Consider the following 20,857-nt stretch of genomic DNA (forward strand, 5'->3'; position numbering starts at 1 on the left):
AATCCACACACCACAATACACAGCCCAGGAATGAGAACTCATCATAATGTTTGCAGTGGAAAGTGTTCATTGGTCACCACAACCATGGTCACCATAACAATGTAACCGCACTGACCATAAAGAAGTGCATCTTTCTTTTGGGACACCCTACTAGAAGAAGAATGTGCTTCTCATTGGTCAGCACAGTCACATGGTCATACTGACCAATAAGAGGGCAATTCAGATAATTAGATTGCAATTAAAAATACATTCAATGATACACTATATTACCAAAAGAATTGGGACGCCTGCCTTTACACACAAATGAACTTTAATGGCGTCCCAGTCTTAGTCCATATGGTTCACAGACTGCACAGAGTCCTGACCTCAACCCATTAGAACACCTTTGGGATGAGTTAGAGCAGAGACTGTGGGCCAGGCTTTCACTTCCAACATCAGTGCCTGACCTCACAAATGCACTTCCTTGTGGACATCCTTCCCAGAAGAGTTGAAGCTGTTATAGCTTCAATGGGTGGGCCAACTCAATATTGAACCCTATGGACTAAGATTGGGATGCAATTAAAGTACATGTGCGTGTAAAGGCAGGTGTCCCAATACTTTTTGTAATATAGTGCATATGGATGAATGATAATGAGTACAGAGCTGCATTAATTTGCACCTTTGGAGCAGGGCCATAGATAATTTTCTTTACTGGGGGGGGGGGTCAGGTCTTTCAAACTCAAAGGCATCATTTAGGTCATGAGGATTTGTAATGCAGCACAGCAACAATGATCTCCAACTGAATGCGGTTGTGGAGCAGTAGTGCCGGGTTAAGGGATTAAAATATGTGATGAGGACGCAAAACCATGGATCCTTTCAGAGTGCAAAACTAGTGGAAACTAGCCTTAAGTGTTTATGTAGCTGACATCCTTTATGTAGCTGAAAAGCACCTGGGGGTCCTAGTAGATGATAGGCTCAGGCCGTGTACACACGCGGGGACTGTTCGCTCAACTTTGTCCGTCAAACAGTTTCAGCGGACAGTCCGCTCAAAATTAGCATGGACGGACTTGCCCACACACAACGAACGAACAGTCCGCTGAAACTTGCGCGATGACGTGAACGGCACGTACGACGGGACGAAAAATACGACGTCCTATACACTGCAATGCAACCTTCGCCGTGAAAATCCTTTCTGAGCATGCGCGCAACTTTGTTTGACGAACAAGCCTACACACGAGGGGACTGTCCGCTGAAACCAAGTTTCAGCGGACAGTTTTTCGGAAATTCCGAAAAACTTTGTTCAGCGGACTGTTCGCTGAAACTGTCCGCTGAAGCCCCACACACGAGCGGACTGTCCGCTGAAACACTGTTCAGCGGACAGTTTCAGCGAACAGTCCCCGCGTGTGTACGCGGCCTCAGCGATGGCATGCAATGCCAAGCTGCTGCTAACAAAGCAAACAGAATATTGGCATTAAAAAGGGGATCAACTCCAGAGATAAAACGATAATTCTCTACAAGACTCTGGTCCGGCCGCACCTGGAGTATGCTGTCCAGTTCTGGGCACCAGTCCTCAGGAAGGATGTACTGGAAAAGGAGCGACTACAAAAGAAGGGCAACAAAGCTAATAAAGGGTCTGGAGGATACTTTCCCAGAGTTGTACAGTGTTACTATGGTAACCCTGTATTGCCCTGGTCACCGTGTGTTAGTCAGTGTCCATAATTACTAGCGCACCAATTAAATGATAATGCTGGTGACAGTATTTAAAAAAAAATCGTGAAAATGTTTTTTTTTTATTTCGTCATTTTTCCAAAAAGTTGTGACAAAAAAATTACAACTTCAAAAAACTTGCCATGCCTCTTAATAAATAGCTTGGACTGCCTACTTCCAAAAAGGGGTCAGTACATCAGGATTTACAGATATATGTAGCAAAGTTTGTGGACTCTGTAACACTAATTTGGGTTATTTTAACAAGGAAATATAGCAGAATATTGTTTGACCTAAATGTATGCAGAAGGATTATTTATTTGCAAATTTTTAGAATAAAAATGAAGAAAAAAACAAGTTTTTGTTTTCAAAATTTTCTTTTCGTTTATTTAGCAAAAAAGTAAAAAAAAAAAACCCATTGGTGATTAAATTCTACCCAAAGAAAGCTCTATTTGTGTGAAGAAAATTATAAAAATGTCATATGGGTACAGTGTCGCATGACCGCGCAATTGTCATTCTTATGCTGCTTACACACGATCGGACATTCCGACAACAAAACTGTGGATTTATTTGCGACGGATGTTGGCTCAAACGCGTCTTGCATACACACGGTCACACAAATGTTGTCGGAAATTCTGAAAAAATCAAGAACGTGGTGACGTACAACGAGCCGAGAAAAAGGAAGTTCAATAGCCAGTGCGGCTCTTCTGCTTGATTCCGAGCATGCGTGGGATTTTGTGTGTCGGAATTGTGTACACACAATCAGAATTTCCGACAACGGATTTTGTTGTCAGTAAATGGGTAAAATTTTAGTAGTTAACCACTGTCCCTAATTGATCTGGGATTCTCTAGCTAGCTTTAGTTCAGGGCTCATTAAACAGCATAGGGTAGAGCTAGGCATCTGGAGTCCCATATGTAGCTAGAAGTCCATTTGCATGGCAGATTAGAAATGATTAAGGACTGAGAAGCAGAGATCCAGTGTCTCACCGCTGATGTTGTCGGCAAGAAGATGCTTATTGGGCTGATCCGGTGTCGGTTGAAGAATATGGGCGTGATATGTAACATGGCGTATAAGGTGGAGTTAGCCTTTCATTCCTATTGAAGTAATGAGGAATAGTGTCCAATGTCCATGCCTGGCCATGGAACTGAATGTCACTCAACTGTACAATCACTTTTAGCACTTGTAAAGGAGCGGGCTTCAAATTGAAAGTGCTGTATTTCCTAAACTATTCATCCAGGTGGGACTTAAATATTCCTTTCAGTCTTCATCCATTTTATAATTTCAATTTAAAAAACAAAAACAAAAAAAAACATACAAATCACATCACAAAAGACACCATTTAATTTTTTATTATAATCACATTTTATTAAATGGTATTCTCAAGTTTCTAAACAAACATTCTTTACAATTAATTGCACACTTTATTTCACAGTTATGAGTAAGCAAATATATAAGATGTATGTCAAGCAGAGTCATTTCCCCTGCTTTGATAATATAGTGCAGATACATCCAGCTGGATTAAAGCCCATGGAAACTTAAAATGATTGACATTTGGCTTACCACCCTGTGTATCATAAACAATTGTTAGTTTTTTTTTTTTAAATAAAGTAAATATTCACCTCTTTTTTCCTTTATTGATCTACCCTATAAGAAGCTCTTGAACAAGGGCCTTAATAGCGGGATTTACCAAATTTAAATAAATAAGTAAATAATAAATAAATATATTTTTTAATTTTTTTATATATTTATATATTAATATATATATATACACACACATACATACATTATATATATATATATATATATATATATATATATATATATATATATATATATATACACACACACACATATATATATATATATATATATATATATATATATATATATATATATATATATATATATATATATATACACATTATATAACAATTAAAATTCCATTTACATGTTTAGGGATGGGGTTTACATATGCTTCAAAGCCCAACTCTAAATAAATAATAATATACATTAAATAAATATGTGAATAAATAATGATATATTACCTCTGCATAGGGACACCTTCTTCACTGCAAGGGTGGATTGTTTTAATTGTTAGATTCACAATTAAATTCCCAATTAAATTATTTAACCAATTCTTCATAACTGAAAGCCTATTTGAATATTTTTTCCCCAGACACTCAAACATTAAAGCTGGTACGGTTTATATTGCATAGTTACATTGGTCCAGCTTGGACCAATGTAAGGATGCACATGACATATTTGTGGAATCACTGTGGAAGTGGAGAATCGCTGTAATAGTCTCTGCAACTACAGTGATTGCTGCGATCTTCTGGGTCTCACGCCGTCATGCAAAGAACAACTCACATTTTCCTCAATGGATGTAAAGCTTTCTCTGATTGTACAATCGTGATGCCAAACCCCCTCCCCAATGCTTATCCACTCCGATGCACAGGAGATTGCTTGTTTGACACGGCCACTTTTTAGAGACTGGTTGCATTTTTATCAACAAGTACAAAGTGTAATATAATTGGATGTTCTCCACTTTTCACCTCATCCAAATAGAAAACGCTTTGCATCCATTGAGAAAAATGCACGTTCACTGAATGCTGCCCGTACCAAGCAAAAGACTCCTGTGGCTGATGTAGCTATAGTAGCTATAGTTACCTGAAATTGCAGACCTGCCCTTTACCCTTCCAGACTGTTTCTATATTTCCCTAGTACTGGGCTTGGATTAAATGCATCATACTCCTGAGCCGTGAAGATAGCATTGTGGTAACTGTAGTCTCCTGGACAGACATCACAGAACTGAAGAACAACCTATGAACGACACCTCCCAGCAAGCCTTCTGCTCCAGGGGGAGAATTATGGGAGAAGCTTTAAAAGTACCTGCGGACCAGGCCCATGCTTTCTTTGCTTCCTGGATCCCATCAAGTGAGCACCCGTTCGCCGCTGTGTAAGGGGACTGTGGCCTACCACACGGTATACAGCTCCTGTAGTTCCAACCTAAGCTGGTCAGATGTCTCCTGCTACATGAGGGATGCCACCGGAGCATCGCTGAAAGCCACAGAGTCAGACAACTCGCTGTCCAGCAGACAAATAGCCATATCAACCCAACTGCAGTAGGAAGAATCAACTTGGATCGCTCCTCAGGAAGTTACTACAAAGTTCCCAAGATTGGTGAGAGGGCCCTTGACCCAAAATCCAGTTCCCAGTTACTAACACATCCTGCTGGACACTGTATACAGACACCTTACACCTGGATTGGCTTAAGGATTGGTACTGGTCAGACCCAGCTGCTTTGCCTTGATTGCTTATCACTGTGCCCCACTTAGGAATCCTTGTTTGTTTGAGCTCCAAGATATTGGAGATATTGCAAGGCCTTGCATTCGGAACATTGATATTTTAGTACTCTTAAAGGGGACACTACACTAGAACCTATATTATTTCATCTCTCATTAGGATTAAGGACATTATAGGCCAGGCTGGGGTCCCCCTTTAGCAGTAGTAATATTTTCAGCACCTAATAGCCTTCTTGAGAAATCCATTCACTGACTGTCTGTTACTGTGTACATTGATATAATTTTTCTGCTATTTCTAACTGTCATATAAAGTGTAAGTAAACCCCCCTATCGATTTCAGACAAGGAAGCTGCCATCTTTGCCTCTATTTAATCTACAACTGCCATGATGCTGCACATGTGATCAGTTTTGACACCAACCATTGGATGATTTGACAGTTTGGTTGAGAGCACAACCAATGGGAGTATTACATTTCTGGTACATGCCGGAAATGAAACTGTTTTACGGATGGGTTTTCTACCGCTTTAATTGCATTTGGGACTATTTCAACCTGGCCTTGGCTGTCAATCCAGGGTTTGGTTGAGCAATACCCTCTTTGAGACTCTTCCCTTGATTAAATAAATCTGAGAGCTAAAACTATTTGCATTGTGTCAGTGTGATGTAGCCGACAGCAGGCTACAGTTATCTGGCATTGCGGGATTACCCTTTCTTTTCTTAGACTGGACTGTGTTCGTATAGTGCTGGGCTCAGATTACATGCATCATCTTCCTGAGCCAAGCAGAGAGCATTGTGGGAACTGTAGTCTCTTAAACAGATATCCTTGATTTGCAGAACAATCCCTGGACTACATCTCCCAGCAAGCCATGTGCTCCAGGGAAAGAGAGGCTATAAAGAGGACAGCAGACCAGGCCCAAAGTCTCTTGCTTCCCAGGTCCCATCAAGTAGAAACCCATCCACTGCTGTACAAGAGGTCTGCGGCCTACTACGTGGCAAACCCGCTTGCTACATGAGGGGCACCACTTCAGTGTGACTGTAAATAGCAGGATCAGAGAACTTATGGTCCAGAAGGACGAATCGGCTTGGATCGCTCTTCAGGAGGTTCCTACACTGTTCTCCAGTTTGGTGAGAGGGCATCTGCCCACTAATTAAATCCCTGCCTTATCATATTTCGCAGGGCAGTGTATACAGACACATACACCTGGAATTGCTTTAAGGATTACTGCTGGCCAGGCTCAGCTGCTTTGCCTTGTCTACGTATCACTGTGCCACACTCAGAATTCTTGTTCTTTAAACTCCAACTTGCCGGTGAAGATCATTGCAAGGCCTTGCATCCCAGACACTGCTATTCTATTGCTATTTAAAGGGACACACCACTAATACCTATATTAGGATTAAAGGTATAATAAGCTGGCCTGAGGTTCCCCTTTAGCAATGGTATTATAGACAAAAAACAGTCACCTTTCTTAGAGATCCATTCACTTATTGTCTGTTACTTAGTTACATGGTTAGTAAGTTTGAATAAAGACACCAGTCCATCCAGTTCAACCTATTCTGTGTACATTGATATTTCTCCAAAACTTAGCTGACTAATACCCTGTAACAAGGCTCTTATTTTGAATAAGCAACACCAGAAAGAGCTAATCAAATCTGCATTGTGTCATTTATAGGTATACACAACGTGTCTGAACCAAGAGTGTCAGGAGGGTTGGAAAGTTCACAGGGTCAAGGCTTCACAGAAGAACATGCAATTCTAAGCAACCCTCAAGGGGGCAGTGCTACAAGAATATGCAGCAGGGCAGCTGCTTGGCATAGGACCTAGTGGTCACTGCTGTAATGTTGACTACTACAAAGATTCTTTGCTTGCGCATCAATCCCACAGGTATAGAATATGTATACTTTACATTGGCCAAAGCTGGACCTTATTAGATAAGCACCTGAATGACCACAACATACAGGGATATACAATGTAATACTGACATAAAATCACACACATAGGTTGGACTTTATGGACTTGTGTCTTTTTTCAACCTCGCTTACTATGTAAGTTTGTAACTTTGTAACTATGTAACTACATATAATACAAACCATACCCGGAGTTCATTCTAACCATGTATGATCTGAACAACCAAAAGCCACCTCAAGAACAGTTTTAGCATCTTCTGCCAGCTCATTCATTGCAGAAAACAGAAGAGCAGCACATGTCATAGCAGACATGGCACCAGCAAAAACACTTAGCACTGGAACCCAACTGATAATAGTTTTAGCGGTCATAAAATCAGTGTTATTCCTTTTCCTCAGCTCCTTCCACACAAGATCACGAGTGATCTCATATTTGACAAATGGAGATTTCACTAAACTTTTCAGATAAATTAAACTTTTATCAGACTTTTGCGCCAAATCATCTAAAGAGTTATCATCAAGACCAAAACTTTCTACATATTCTCTAATACAGCTTGTTAGGGTTGAACACTCACTGTATTGCACATACCCAGGGACAATGGAATCTATAGCAACTTTCAAAGCGATCAAAGGAACTGCAGTTGTCAGAGCTTGGACTTTCATGGCAATTGCCTCAGAGGAAATGTTAGGCAAGGCACGTAGATAAACGTAACGTTTGTGAGTCGGAAGCTGCTCCTCAAACGTTTTCAGCAAAAGAGAGAAATCAAAGTCTTGAGGTTGGAATTAAGATACAAGAAAGACATATGGGTCAATAGTTCCTGCTGTCTTGAGAGAATTAACACAATCCTGGCTGATGGTATCCAATAGGGTTTTTTCATTGAAATATTTAGGTCTACGTATTCGACTCTCGTTTACGTCCCTGTCAACTTTTGATCTCACAAAGTAGAACTGTTTATTCATGCATTGGATACTCTCAGCCAGCATAATGTGATTCTCTTTAAATCTTTCAGAGGCCATTATAACAAAAAAGTCATAATGTTGAAAATCAACTTTATCCAAATATTCTTTGGCTTTAAAATTAGGACTTCCCAGTCCAGGAAGATCCCAAAAGATTACGCTCTTATACCTAGGATGGGAGTAAGGAGTTGGCATCATAGTGGTCTCCACCACACCGGTTTTAGCAGATGTCGGAACTTCATCACCAATACCACGAATGGCATTGATAAAAGTAGACTTTCCTGACCCCGACTCTCCAGTAATTGCGATGTTCAGGGTGGTGTTATCCAAGTCATCCAAACATTTCTGGACTTTATCAAAGGCTTCAGCTGGATTTCCTCTTTTTAAGGCATCCATGACCTCCTCTTTGAGCTGTTCAGTTGTGATAGAATCCATATTTTTATTTAGTCTGTAGAATCTAATAAAATAAAGAGAAAGAGAGGTCAAACATTTAAGGGTCTATTTATCAATGACTTGATGGTTAATTAAACCAACAGTTGCCCAGTTTTGGGTCAAGATTGAATTTGTACATTCACCCTATTTGCCACAGTGGTTTTCACCCATTTTAGCCTGTTCAAGACCGGAACTGCCTTAAGCCCCAGGCTATTTATGCACTACTCAGCCACCTACTGGGCACCCTCCCCCAGGGATTGGCCGAGACAACAAACATTCAGGCTGTTGATTTGCTTTTTCCTACCCACTACATTCCAGAATCCTCCAGTAGGTAGGGAGAAACAGTCAAACCTGCAGTCAGTTAAACCTAGAACAGTCCAAAGCAATCACACACTGCTCCACTGATTACAGGGGAGCCAAAAATAACTACATTTACCTAACCTTTTTAGGAACCTATCTAGGCGGTTGCTACTAGGCTTGTGCAATCCATTTTGTAACAAATCGAAATTCAGTCGAATTTTGCATCTTTCAGACATTTGGATGCATCCGAATGTCCGAATAAAAAAAATAACGAATTTCAACTAATTCGACATGATTTGGTAATTCATTAAAAATGATCTAATGAAACAAAAGGTCAACTCAAAGTAAATCTTATGCCTTGTACACACGGTCGGACATTCTGCCCACAAAATCCGCCAGATTTTTTCTGACAGATTTTGTCCGAAACTGGTGTTGCATACACACGGTCGGACAAAGTTGACGGAAAATCCGATCGTTCGGAACGTGGTGACGTTCATTGCGTACTATGGGACTATGTAGAGGCTAGTAGCCAATAGCTTTGGTCTCCTAATTTGATCTGAACATGGCAGTTTGTCCGTCAAAATTCTCTACAAACTATCAGAAAAAGTCAGATCAGATTTTTTTGTCGGAAAATTTTAGATCCTGCTCTCAAATTTTTTCCGTCTGAATTTTCGAAGGAAAAAGTCCGATAGAGCTCACACACGGTTGGATTTTATGACAATATAATCCGATCTGACCTTTTCTGTTGGAATTTCCAACCATGTGTACAAGGGATTACAGTTCAATCAGCTGATTAATTTTGTGCTGGAGGTTGGATTACTGGCAAAGTGCATTCCTGAGAACTGAGTGAGAAGGATGTTGTATTGTATTTGAGCAGAGGAGAAGAGATATTGTCATTGTGTGTGTTAAAAGAGTCAATAAACAAACGACTTTCCATACTACGAATCATTATCACGAATATATATACATACATAAATATCGAATTTCAACTAAAACAAAACGAAATTATAGCGTATATAACAAATGAATTCGACATGATTTGAGATTCAGTATAACAAATATCAACACTCTACCAAATAATGAATTATCCAAAAACATATTAATGTAACATAACAAATATAACAGAATGGATACTATGTATTTTACGACTGACAACGAACCAAAACTAAACAAAATTTTCCGTTGTGCACAAGTCTAGTCGCTACATCTCCTATTTATCTGTAGCATTACAGCTGGATTTTCGTCCCTTCCCCTTACACACATAGCCAAGCAACTGGGATTTTGCGACTCTCTCACAGGCACAATAATCATTCCAAAGTATTTTGTTTGTGTTTGTTAATTTAGGAGATAGATTTGGATAGGGAATGGGAAAGCATGGGATGCCCAGAACTTTAGAACTTGAATGGAACCTTGAGGACTTGCTAATCTGTCTGGCTGCTAGGTATTAACATAAAAAATGCTGTCCTCCAGTAGGATTGGTGGGACAGTTAAACTGATATCAAAATGTTCAGGTCCTACTCCTTAGAGACTGCTGATACACCTGGCTGCTTTGAACCCAAACTAGAAATGTAGGATGGCTTTGATGACTATGAGCTAGCATTAACCAGTTCCTTGGGTATATGCATGAAAAATAATGCACCTTGCTGTCTCCCTCTATCCAGGCTTGGGGTATAATGAAAGGAAGTTGCTCACTCCCTTTTTGATAAATCCTGAAGTCCAAGAGGCTGGTGCACAGGCTTCCTGCTAAACAGGCCATATCATGTCAGGGTGGCTTCAGCTAAGCCTGAGGTTTAAAAGGGTGTGAGGGATGAGCTGGTTCTTCTCTCTCTCTCTCTCTCCCTCTCCCTCTGGCTCATTCCTGTCCTTCCTTCTGACTAGGGGCAGAGCCCCTCAGAACAGGGGCACCCTCCAAGCAACTGGACTCTGGACTATGCTCACTCACTGCAAGGCTCCTGAACACTTATGTTCAAGGAAGAAAGAGAAATCCCTTGAAGTCACACATTCACATTTTCCTACAGTGATGAATAGAGTGACAACCTCAGCCTGGACTCTGACCAGGTCACGCCCCCACCGTGTTTCACTCCACCCCCCGGAGCTTAGTCATAGGGATCCCCGGGGGGCAGAGTCAAATATGCTGGGGACGTGACGAGTCCAGGCTGAGGTTGCCACTCTATTCATCTCTGTAGGACAACGTGGATGTGTGCCTTTCAGGGGTTTCTCTTTATTCATTGATCTCTAGCAGGAGCCAGGATGGGCTCCAACCCCTGTCAACACTCTAGCAGCAGCTGTGTATACACTACCTATATATCTCCTCCCTTTCGAGCCTGAGCGCCACACATACATTTTCCAGCTCACAGCTTAACACGTAAGGCCTATCTCCTCACCTCTAGACCTCACCTAGGGATTGGTGGAGACTCCATAAATATGAAGGCTTTGGTCTCTGTTCCTCCACCCTCTAAGTTCCAGAACTATCCGGCAAGTTCTAGAATCTAAGGGGAGCTAACAAAGTCCCAGCCCTTGGAACTCTGCACAGCTAAATTAAACAAATAACCCCAGCTCTTCTGCCTACACAGAAACCAAACTATGGTATATTTATGTACTCTGTACACTGAGGGTGCTACATATCATATAGTGAATGTTGATCTGAAATATGCCCAAAAATTGCCCATTTTACACTTTGCACAATATTCAAATGATTCCCTTGTTTAGGGTAGGGCAATGTTTAACTTTAAAATCTTCAAATGCATTGTGATACACTGGTTCCAAGCAGGTGCTGTAAATCTTTGCTAGCTCTGAATATATCTCTAAGCACCAAATGTACATGTAAAGATAACAGAAACAGAGTCCACTGGATAGTGCAGATAACACCACTTCAATAAATAATGATTAGCTCTGAAACAACTTTCAAGTAATAGCACAAAGTTATCCAGGTATGCAGCGGGAAGAGAATTATCTTGAAGTACGGGCTGTCACAATAAAAAAGCATGTCTAGCAAACTAGATTATGAATGGAAATTATTAGGTCAGAGTTTCAAGTAACCACATATAACCTACATGAATCTATATTCAAGTAATCTGTAAGATTTTAGAAAATGTATATGTGACGGACTGGGGTTTATATGGTCACAAAACAGACACCCCAAAGCAAAGCACATATTCATTTTTTTTTTATTATTTCTAAGCAAAGAAATACCTTCCTGCTATTCTATCAACAATCAGTATATGGCAGCGAAGGTACACAAACAGAGTCTATATAAGGCCACACACCATGTGACTGGAAATGAAACTACTTCCAGCCATAAAGTCAGTGGTCATATCTCATGCTGTTTGTGTGATTCTTTGCAGGTATGCAGTGGCGGAATTACCAGGGTCGCAACAGTCGCAGTTGCGACTGGGCCCTGGAATTCCATCATTGTGGGGGGGCCCCGGCAAGTTTGCTATCCACAAACGTGGAGAGCGTGTCTCTCATGTACCAGCAGCACAGAGACACCGGGATTGAAGATTTATTTCCCCCTCGTCCTCTCTCGCACGGGACACAAAACATACAGCTGATCTGCTCCCCCCTCGGCCCCCCCTCCCCTCCTCTCCTGTGTTCTCCACGGGAAATGTGAGCTTGTTAGCTTCACACCTGAATGCCCGCGGAGAACACAGGAGAGGAGGGGAGGGGGGGCGAAGGGGGAGCAGATCAGCTGTGTGTCTTGTGTCCCATGCGAGAGAGGACGAGAGGGAAATAAAACTTCAATCCCGGTGTCTCTGTGCTGTTGTTACATGAGAGACACGCTCTCCACTCACAGCCGTGCTGACCCCTCTCCAGTGTGTGTATAGACCCAGGAAGATCCCGCCGCCCATGAACATCATAGACCTGCTGATCGCTGCCTCCCCCAGGTGCGGGGGGGGGGGGGGTACAGAGATTTTCTGGGGGCCAAGGTGCACAGCGGAGTCCAGCAAGGTACAGAGAAACCTCTGGAAGGGGGGGTGACTGTCTAGGGACCCTAAAGTAAGGGGGGCTCTCTGGGGACCCTGATGTAAGGGGGGCTCTCTGGGGACGCTAAAGTAAGGGGGGTATCTGGTGACCCTGAAATAAAGGGGGGCTCTCTAGGGATCCTGAAGCAAGGGGGCCCTCTGTGAACCCTGTCCAGTACCACCACCACTCCCCTCCAGTACCACCGCCACCCCTCCTCCAGTACCACCACCACCACCGTGCCACCCACCTTCAGTACCACCACCACCCCCCTCCAGTACCACCACCACCCCCCTCCAGTACCACTGCCACCACCCACCTCCAATACCACCGCCACCCCCTCTCCAGTACTACCACCATGCCACCCACCTCCAGTACCACCGCCAATCCTCTCCAGGACCACCATCTCCCTCCAGTACCACCGCCACCCTCCTCCAGTACCACCACCCACCCTCCAGTACCACCACCACCACCCACCTCCAGTTCCCCTCGCCACCCACCTCCAGTACCACCATACCCCTTCAGTACCACTGCCACCCCTCTCCAGGACCACCATCCCCCTCCAGTACCACCGCCACCCCTCTCCAGTACCACCACTGCCACCCACCTCCAATACCACCATCACCCACCTCCAGTACCACCGCCACCCCTCTTCAGGACCACTATCCCCCTCCAGTACCACCACCGCCACCCACCTCCAGTACCACCGCCGCCACCCCTCTCCAGGACCACCATCCCTCTCCAATACCACCACTACCCACCTCCAGTACCGCCACCCACCTCCAGTACCACCGCCACCCACCTCCAGGAACGCCACCCCCTCCAGTATTACCACCGCCACCCACCTTCAGTAGCACCACCACCCCTCTCCAGGACCACCATCCCCCTCCAGTACCACCGCCACCCCCCTCCAGTACCACCACTGCACTGGTGACACAGGCTGCACTGGTGACACAGGTTTCACTGGGGACACAGGCTGCACTGGTGACACAGGCTGCACTGGTGACACAGGTTTCACTGGGGACACAGGTTTCACTGGGGACACAGGCTGCACTGGGGACATAGGCTGCACAGAAATGTTTTACTTTGTTGTACAGTGGAAAAAAATATAGTATCAAAATCATGCTTTTCGGTGGGGGGGGCCTTCCTGATTTCTTGCACCGGGCCCTGAGGTTTCTAGTTACGCCTCTGCAGGTATGTACTCTAAATCGTTCCTAATCTGTATTAACCTGTGATAGAAAGATTCCTAAACATCTTAAGCAGATGCAGGAAAAATCTCAGCAGATTTTATGCTATAGTTTTGCTGTAATTAGAAGTTTAGAACAGCATGTGTGAGAAACAAGTGAAAAGGGCATAAAAACATGAAAATACTGCCTTAGTCAGAACAAATATCTATTATAAGCACTAAACCATTCTAAATTGGTATATTTAAACCTGATTTATGAAAAATGACATAGATTTAGGAAGCGCATGTTGAAAACTGGCATTAAAATGGGTAAAAAAAAACTATTGTATGTAAAGCTTATGCATTGCTTCATACAGACAGGCAATGTGCGCCATCTAGTGGTTAAAAAAGAGTACTACTGAAATAATGTCTGTATTAAAGCAATGCATTGCCAGTATGATTATTGCACAGTTAAAGTGTGCCAGGGAGATAAAGATAATTATCTGTAACATTAAATAACAGGAATATATATGTTATTAAAACATAGTAATGTTCATTGTTGTAACGTTTTAAAATACTTTAGTTAAAATCTGTATTATATATTGTTAATGGTTATAAACATGTGACTATAAAAATGTAAAAGATGTATTGTTATATAAAAATGAAACTACTTCCAGCCATAAAGTCAGTGGTCATATCTCATGCTGTTTGTGTGATTCTTTGCAGTCCACGTCAAGCCGATCACCTTATCTCATCGCGTCTACAATCATCGGCTTTCTTAATTCACATTTTGAGGCCGGTAAAATATACTTCAGTCAACTTTTTCAAGGTCCACACATCGTCAAGAAAGGGGGCAAAATGTGTCTTGTTTAGGACTCCAAAATGTTGATATGGTGTTTCGATTTTCAGACCCGGATGGAAATTGTGCCTACATGGATCCCCAGTTGTAACCCATGTCCCCAACTGTAGCTGTGCTTTTTGGCACCTTTAAGGTTCAGTATCCAATCAGCCCTATCACAGTTGCTAAGATGCTAGATCCCTCTTCCTCCTCCCCTCTCTTTCCTGACACTCGATTGGACAGCATGGCCGGGAGAGGAGAGAGGGGATAAAGCTGCATTGTATGCTGTGGGGACCCCAGTCCCACCCCAGACCAATGTGAATCGAGGCAAAAGAGAGAGCAGCCCCCTGAGCTTGGAAATAGAGCTTAAAGCCAAGGTCAGTGCAGGGGCCCTGGCATGGGGAAGCAGATTGATCATGGAGCCTGGAACCTGTGTTTACTGCTGCCTCCTCTGTACTGCCTGTTCCCCACCATCTACTACTCTCTCTGTACTGCATGTCCCCACCATCTACTACTCTCTCTGTACTGCATGTCCCCACCATCAATTGCCCTCCCCCTTGTACTCCTCGCATCTACCATCAGCTGCTCCCCCTTCCTTGTACTGCCTGTCCACACCATCAATTGCCCCTTCTGTGCTGTCCGGTCCCCACCATCGCATAGCTCCCAACTGTCCCTGATTTGGTACAAAGTCCTTCTGTCCCTCCTTCCTCCTCGTTTGTCCCTCATTTCTAAATGGCTGCATTTGTACATTTTTAAAGCCAGTATGAAGGAATAGTAGTGGTAAAAAAATAATTTGTGTGTTTAATCTTTTTTTGTATAATTCTCCTTTAAGGGGGTGTGGCAGGGTGTGAGTTCCTATGCCTACATACTTTTGCAATAGGTGTCCCTCGTTCCCATCTCAAAAAGTTGAGAGGTATGCCATTGACATCCCACTCTGTGCTGCATGTCCCCACCATCAACTGCTCTCCTCCCCACTTTCAAGTGTCCCCTCTGTCCCCTCCTTATACTACCCCCATTATAGTCCCTGATCCCACCATCACCTGCTCCCAGCCTTTTGTACTTCCTGTCCCTACCATCAGCTGCTCCCCATCCACCTTTGTATTGCCCGTCCCTACCATCAATTGCCCAATCTGCTGTCTGTGCTGTCTGGTGCCCACCATCAACTTCCTCTCTGTGTGCTGCCTGTCCCCACTTTCAAATGCCCCCTCTGCCCTCTCTCCCTACAATCATCTGCTCCCCCTGTAATTCCTGTCTTCACCATCAGCTGCCCTCCCTTTCTACTGCCTGTTCACACCATAAAATACCCCCTCTGTGTTTTCTGGCCCCCACCATCAACCACGCCCCTCTATGCTGCTTGTCCCCACCATCAACTGCCCTCTCAAATACATTGGTTCCCCCAAACATCAACTGCCCTTTTTGTATTACCCATCCCTACCATCCACTGCTCAACTACCCTTCTCTGCACTGCCTTTCACCTTCATCAGCCCCCCTTTTTTTTACCTCCTACTGACACCAACATTAAGACATTTTTACCACACCCACCATTACCACACTACATCCACATTCACTGTGGAACACTATAGGGATGATTTACTAAAACTGGAGAGTGCAACATTTGGTGCAGCTGTGCAGTGGCAGCCGCTCCATTAGGGGTGCAGGGGTGCCATCTCCTAATCTACATACAGGGCGCCGGACGCATGGATTTTACTTTTTTTTTCTTTTTTAAGCACATTATTAGAGCCTGAAGCTCTAATTGGCTTCAAAAGTGTGGGCTTGGGGTGCAGAGCACTGCTACCTGAGCTCACCCGATTGTGTGACAATAGCGAATTAATATTCTCTGTTGTCTTCTTTCTTCTCCTCCCAGCCAATTAGGAAGCAGATCTTAAGACCTGATGGCCGAGAGGAGAAGCAAACCTATTGGCCAGGACCTTGGGGGAAGCTGCCGAAGCTACCCATGACCTGGATAGGGTAAGTGCGTTGCTGATGGGCGGATGAGCGTCAGGGGGTTTGTTCGCTGATTGACTTAGCGATGGTAGGGTTTAACTGAACGAACGGGGGCGAGGGGTTTGTTTGCTCCCCCCCCCCCTGAAAAAATTAAAAATAAAGCACCAGCTGCCATTGCAGCTCTGCAAGGAATCCAATCAGCATCCAGTTTTTTTTTGTCTGACCTAATAGTCTACCATGCACAACTGCACAAGATTTTGTACTCTCCAATTTCAGTACAGCAACCCCTATGTGTGCCACAGAACTTGTTTCTATCTTCTTTCCCAGGGTGAGCAGGGTCTCTCGTTATTCTAGTCATTATCACACTGCTTTGACTTTTTAACTGTGAAGCCAGGCAAATTATTCACAATGTATAACCTGATGGGGATTATGTAACGTCATCCTGCCAGTTCCTCCCCCGTCTGTGCCCGTCACTGGTGGCTGCAGCACACAGGACATCCATTGTGTATTCTGTGTATTCTGCCACTGCACTTGCCCTCTAAATGGGGATTCTAGCAGCCACAAAAATGCTGATCATGTGCATCAGTAAGCAATGAATGACTCTGCTGTGACTAAGCTTGCTTTGGATGCGTGTGGCCTGGGCTGTCTGAATATACACCCAACATACAGCTGGATGAGGAACAGGACAATGAGGTTACTAGGAGAAGCACTCCTCTCCCCACAGGATGGATTTGGAAACCAATTTGATCCTAACTAGGTCTGGATAAGGATCCTTGGTTGCCTCACTATTGTAAACCCAGGGAAAATAAAATTTACCCATCCAGGCAGAGGATGCAGAGGTGAGCAGCGCTGGATAAGGGAGGCAGGGGATGCATTGATGAGCAGCACTAGAAGAGGGTGGGGGGGTATGCAGGGAGGAAACTCCTATCTCCACAATGAGGATGGATGGACAGATTGAGTGGAGGAAACAAAGGCACGATAGAGGGATAGGAAAAACAGAGATTAAAAGGAGAGAGAGAGAAAAAGAGACAAAGGCGATAGAGGGAAGGAAAGAAGGAAGGAAGGAAGGAAGGATGGATAAAGCAAGAGAAAGAAAACAGAGAAAGAGGAAGAAGAGAAGGAAAAAAGAGAGAGAGGTGAACGGAGAAAGAGAGGAAAGAGATAGAGAGGATGGAGGGAGAGAGGAAAGAAGAGGGGGAGTAGAGAGAGTGAGAGCACGGAGAGGTAGATGTAGAAAAGAGGGGGTAAGAAGAAAGTGGGGGTAGAGGAAGAAGAAAGGGGGGTAGAAGAGAGAGAGAGGAAAAAAAGAGGGGGGAAGAAGAAAGAGAGGAGGGGTAGAAGAGAGGTAGAAAGAAAGGGAGGTGTAGAGAGAGAAGGAAGAGGGTAGTGGAGAGAGAGAGGAAGATGAAAGGGGGAGAAGAGAGGGAGGGGAAGAAGAAAGGGGGGAGTTGAGTAAGAAGGGGAGGAGAGAAATAGAGGAAGAAAAGAGGGGGGGGGGGGAGAGGAGAGAAAGAGAAGAAGATGACGAGGGAAGAAGAAAGAGAAAAACAGAGGGAGAAGAAGAGAGGGGTGGGGGGGAGGGGAGAATAGGGGAAAGGAAGGAAGAAGGGGGTGAAGAGAGAGAGAAGAGAGCAGTGAAGAAGAGAGAGAGAAAGGGGGAGAGAAAGAGAGAAGGAGGAAGAAGAGGGGAAAGAAGAGAGCAAGAGATAGGAAGAGGAGAGGGAGGAAAAAGAGAAGAAGAGGAAAACAAAGAAGAGAGGGGGGAAAGAGAAAGGAGTTGAAGAAGAGAGGAGGGAGAGAGAGAGTGACAGTAAAGCAGAGAGAGAGGAAGAAGAGAGGGGGGTGAAAAGAGAGAGAAGAGAGCAGTGGAGAGAGAGAGAGAGTAAGAGGGAGAGCTAGGAAGAAGAGAGGAATGAAGAAGAGAGAGAGGAAGAAGAAAAGGGGAAGTTGAGTAAGAAGAGGAGGGGGAGGAGAGAGATAGAGGAAGAAGAGAGGGGGGAGAAAAGAGAAAGAGAGGAAGATGAGGGAAGCGAGAGAAGGGGAAAGAGAGGGGAAAGAAGAGAGGGAGAAGGGGGAGAAGAGGGTAAGGGGGGGGGGGAGTAGAGAGGAAGAAGAGAGAGAGACTGAGAATCATTTTCTCTGTCTGCTTATAGAAATAAAGAATCATAAGTGCAGCCAGAATTCCATGCATATCTCCCATATAGAATGAGCTGCTGTAACACACAGACTGCAGGCTGTCCCATAAGGTTATAAACCCGCACCCTCTTCTATTTTATAATCCTACAATATATACAGGTAGGTCACATAACAGTAGAATAAAGTGATGTTACCTTTTAGAAGCTCTTCTGACAAATGTGTATTTCCTGTATGTATTCGGTTATCAATGTGTGAATCTCTGACTTTCCCTTTTAAGAAAACAAAGAAAAAAATGTTTCAAAGTCTTGTTTTTTTGTTTTTTTGTTTTTTTAATAACAAACATGTTATACTTACCTGCTCTGTGAAGTTGTTTTGCACAGAGTGGCCCGGATCCTCCTCTTCTTGGGTCCCTCCTTGGTGGTCCTCCTATTGATATTTGATGATCTGTAATCCAATTCTGCTCTCTGTAGAAAGATGAAGCAATCTTACCGTTTCTGAGTTCCTCTTTCAGATGTGTATGTCCTGTTCCTGTAGGTAGAAGATTGTGAATGTGTGAATCTGCAGATTTCCTTCCTTTTATATGTTCAGAAAGTGAAACTGAAAGGATCTTTATGGAGGAAAAATCATCTGATTTCCAGGAATTTCATTCCGCAAACCTGATGTCACCCACCAGAGGCTCTAAAGTAATAGACAGAGCTTCTGAAAACTTTTCTTTAACCATTTCCCACCCGCCATATAGCAATATGACGTCGGCAAAGTGGTTGCGATATCCTGACCGGACATCATATGACATCGCCAGGATATCAGATGTCCATCGCGCCGATCGTTGTTGCGTTGTGTCAGTCTGACACACTGCAACTCCAATCTAGGTAAAGAGTCTCTAATAGAGACACTTTACCATGTGATCAGCCGCGTTCAATCATGGCTGATCACAATGTAAACAGGAAGAGCAGTTGATCGGCTTTTCCTCACTCTCGTCTGACAGATGCGAGTAGAGGAGATTCGATCAGCTGCTCTCCTGACAGGAAGGGTCTGTGCTGATTGTTTTTCACGCAGCCCCCCCTTTAGATGCCCGCCCAGGACCACCAGGATGCCGCCACTACCACCAGCGATGGCCACCACACTGGACCACCAGGTATGCCACCCTAGATCACCGGAGAAACGCCAATCTGTGCCCAGGCAGCTGCCAATCAGTGCCAAAGTAAAATGCCTGCCAGTGCCACCAGCAATGCCTTACAGTTAAATCTATCAGTGCCAGCCATCAATGCCCATCAGTGCTGCCTATCCATGCCCATCAGTGCCATCTATCAGTGCCACCCATAAGTACCCATCAGTGCAGCCTTTCAGTGCTCATCAGTGTCACCTATGAGTGCCCACCAGTGCCACCTATGAGTGCCCATCAGTGCCGCCTATCAGTGCCCATCAGTGCATCTTATCAATGCCCATCAGTGAAGGAGAAAACTTACTTATTTACAAAATTTTATGACAAAAACAAAGAAAAACTTTTTTCTTTTTCAAAATTTGTTTACCAAAAAATAAAAACTGCAGAGGTGATCAAAAACCACCAAAAGAAAGCTCAATTTGTGGGAACAAAATGATAAAAACTTAGTTTGGGTACAGTGTAGCATGACCGCGCAATTGTCATTTAAAAAGTGACAGCGCTGAAAGCTGACAATTGGCCTGGGCAGGAAGGTGTAAAAGTGCTCGGTATTGAAGTGGTTAAAAACTGATTTTGCAGAAAAATGGGAAATCGAAATTGTTACATTTATCTTCACACGCAAAAGGACCCATTTATAATAAAAAAAAAAAATTCACAGCCAATCATTTAGCAAATCCGCATGTACATTCCTTCTGTGCGAATTGATCAAACACAAAGGTTCTTTGGTCGATTATCTCTTTTGAGGGTACAGTAGGACCTTTATTTGCAGTAGTAAAATGCAGCAATATGGCCATTAGAGGGAGCTGAGGAGCAAAGGAAATGCATAAAACATTATAAGCGATACAATGTAGCAGTTGTAGAGACATAAGGGTGTAGGTAGGTGCAGTTATCTACTTTGCTAATAGATGGCTCTGTACCAGAACGGTGTCTGGTTGCAGTAAATATGGTCATCGGGTGCTAGGCCACTTTTAGGTAGAGTCCCTCCTGCAGTGATGTCATGGGTGAGTCACTACCCAGTTAGAAGCCAGGTTGGGAGGACCCGAAACACTTGAGGCACGGGAGCTAAACACCCCACACCTAT

General features: G+C 43.8%; 1 pseudogene across 1 annotated transcript; it reads right to left on the reverse strand.

The window, feature by feature from the left end:
- Positions 1-3,586: 3,586 nt before the first annotated feature.
- LOC143933732 (interferon-inducible GTPase 5-like) lies at positions 3,587-19,573 on the reverse strand (annotated as a pseudogene). The gene is made up of 3 exons (XR_013263143.1): positions 19,107-19,573; positions 18,812-18,886; positions 3,587-8,299 (listed from the first exon to the last, which is right to left on the reverse strand). The product of XR_013263143.1 is annotated as an interferon-inducible GTPase 5-like (transcript).
- Positions 19,574-20,857: the final 1,284 nt, after the last annotated feature.

Source organism: Lithobates pipiens, unplaced genomic scaffold (genome assembly GCF_037356315.1).
Source record: "Lithobates pipiens isolate NorthernLeopardFrog02 unplaced genomic scaffold, aLitPip1_a1.2 Scaffold_27, whole genome shotgun sequence".
NCBI classification, from domain to species: domain Eukaryota; kingdom Metazoa; phylum Chordata; class Amphibia; order Anura; family Ranidae; genus Lithobates; species Lithobates pipiens.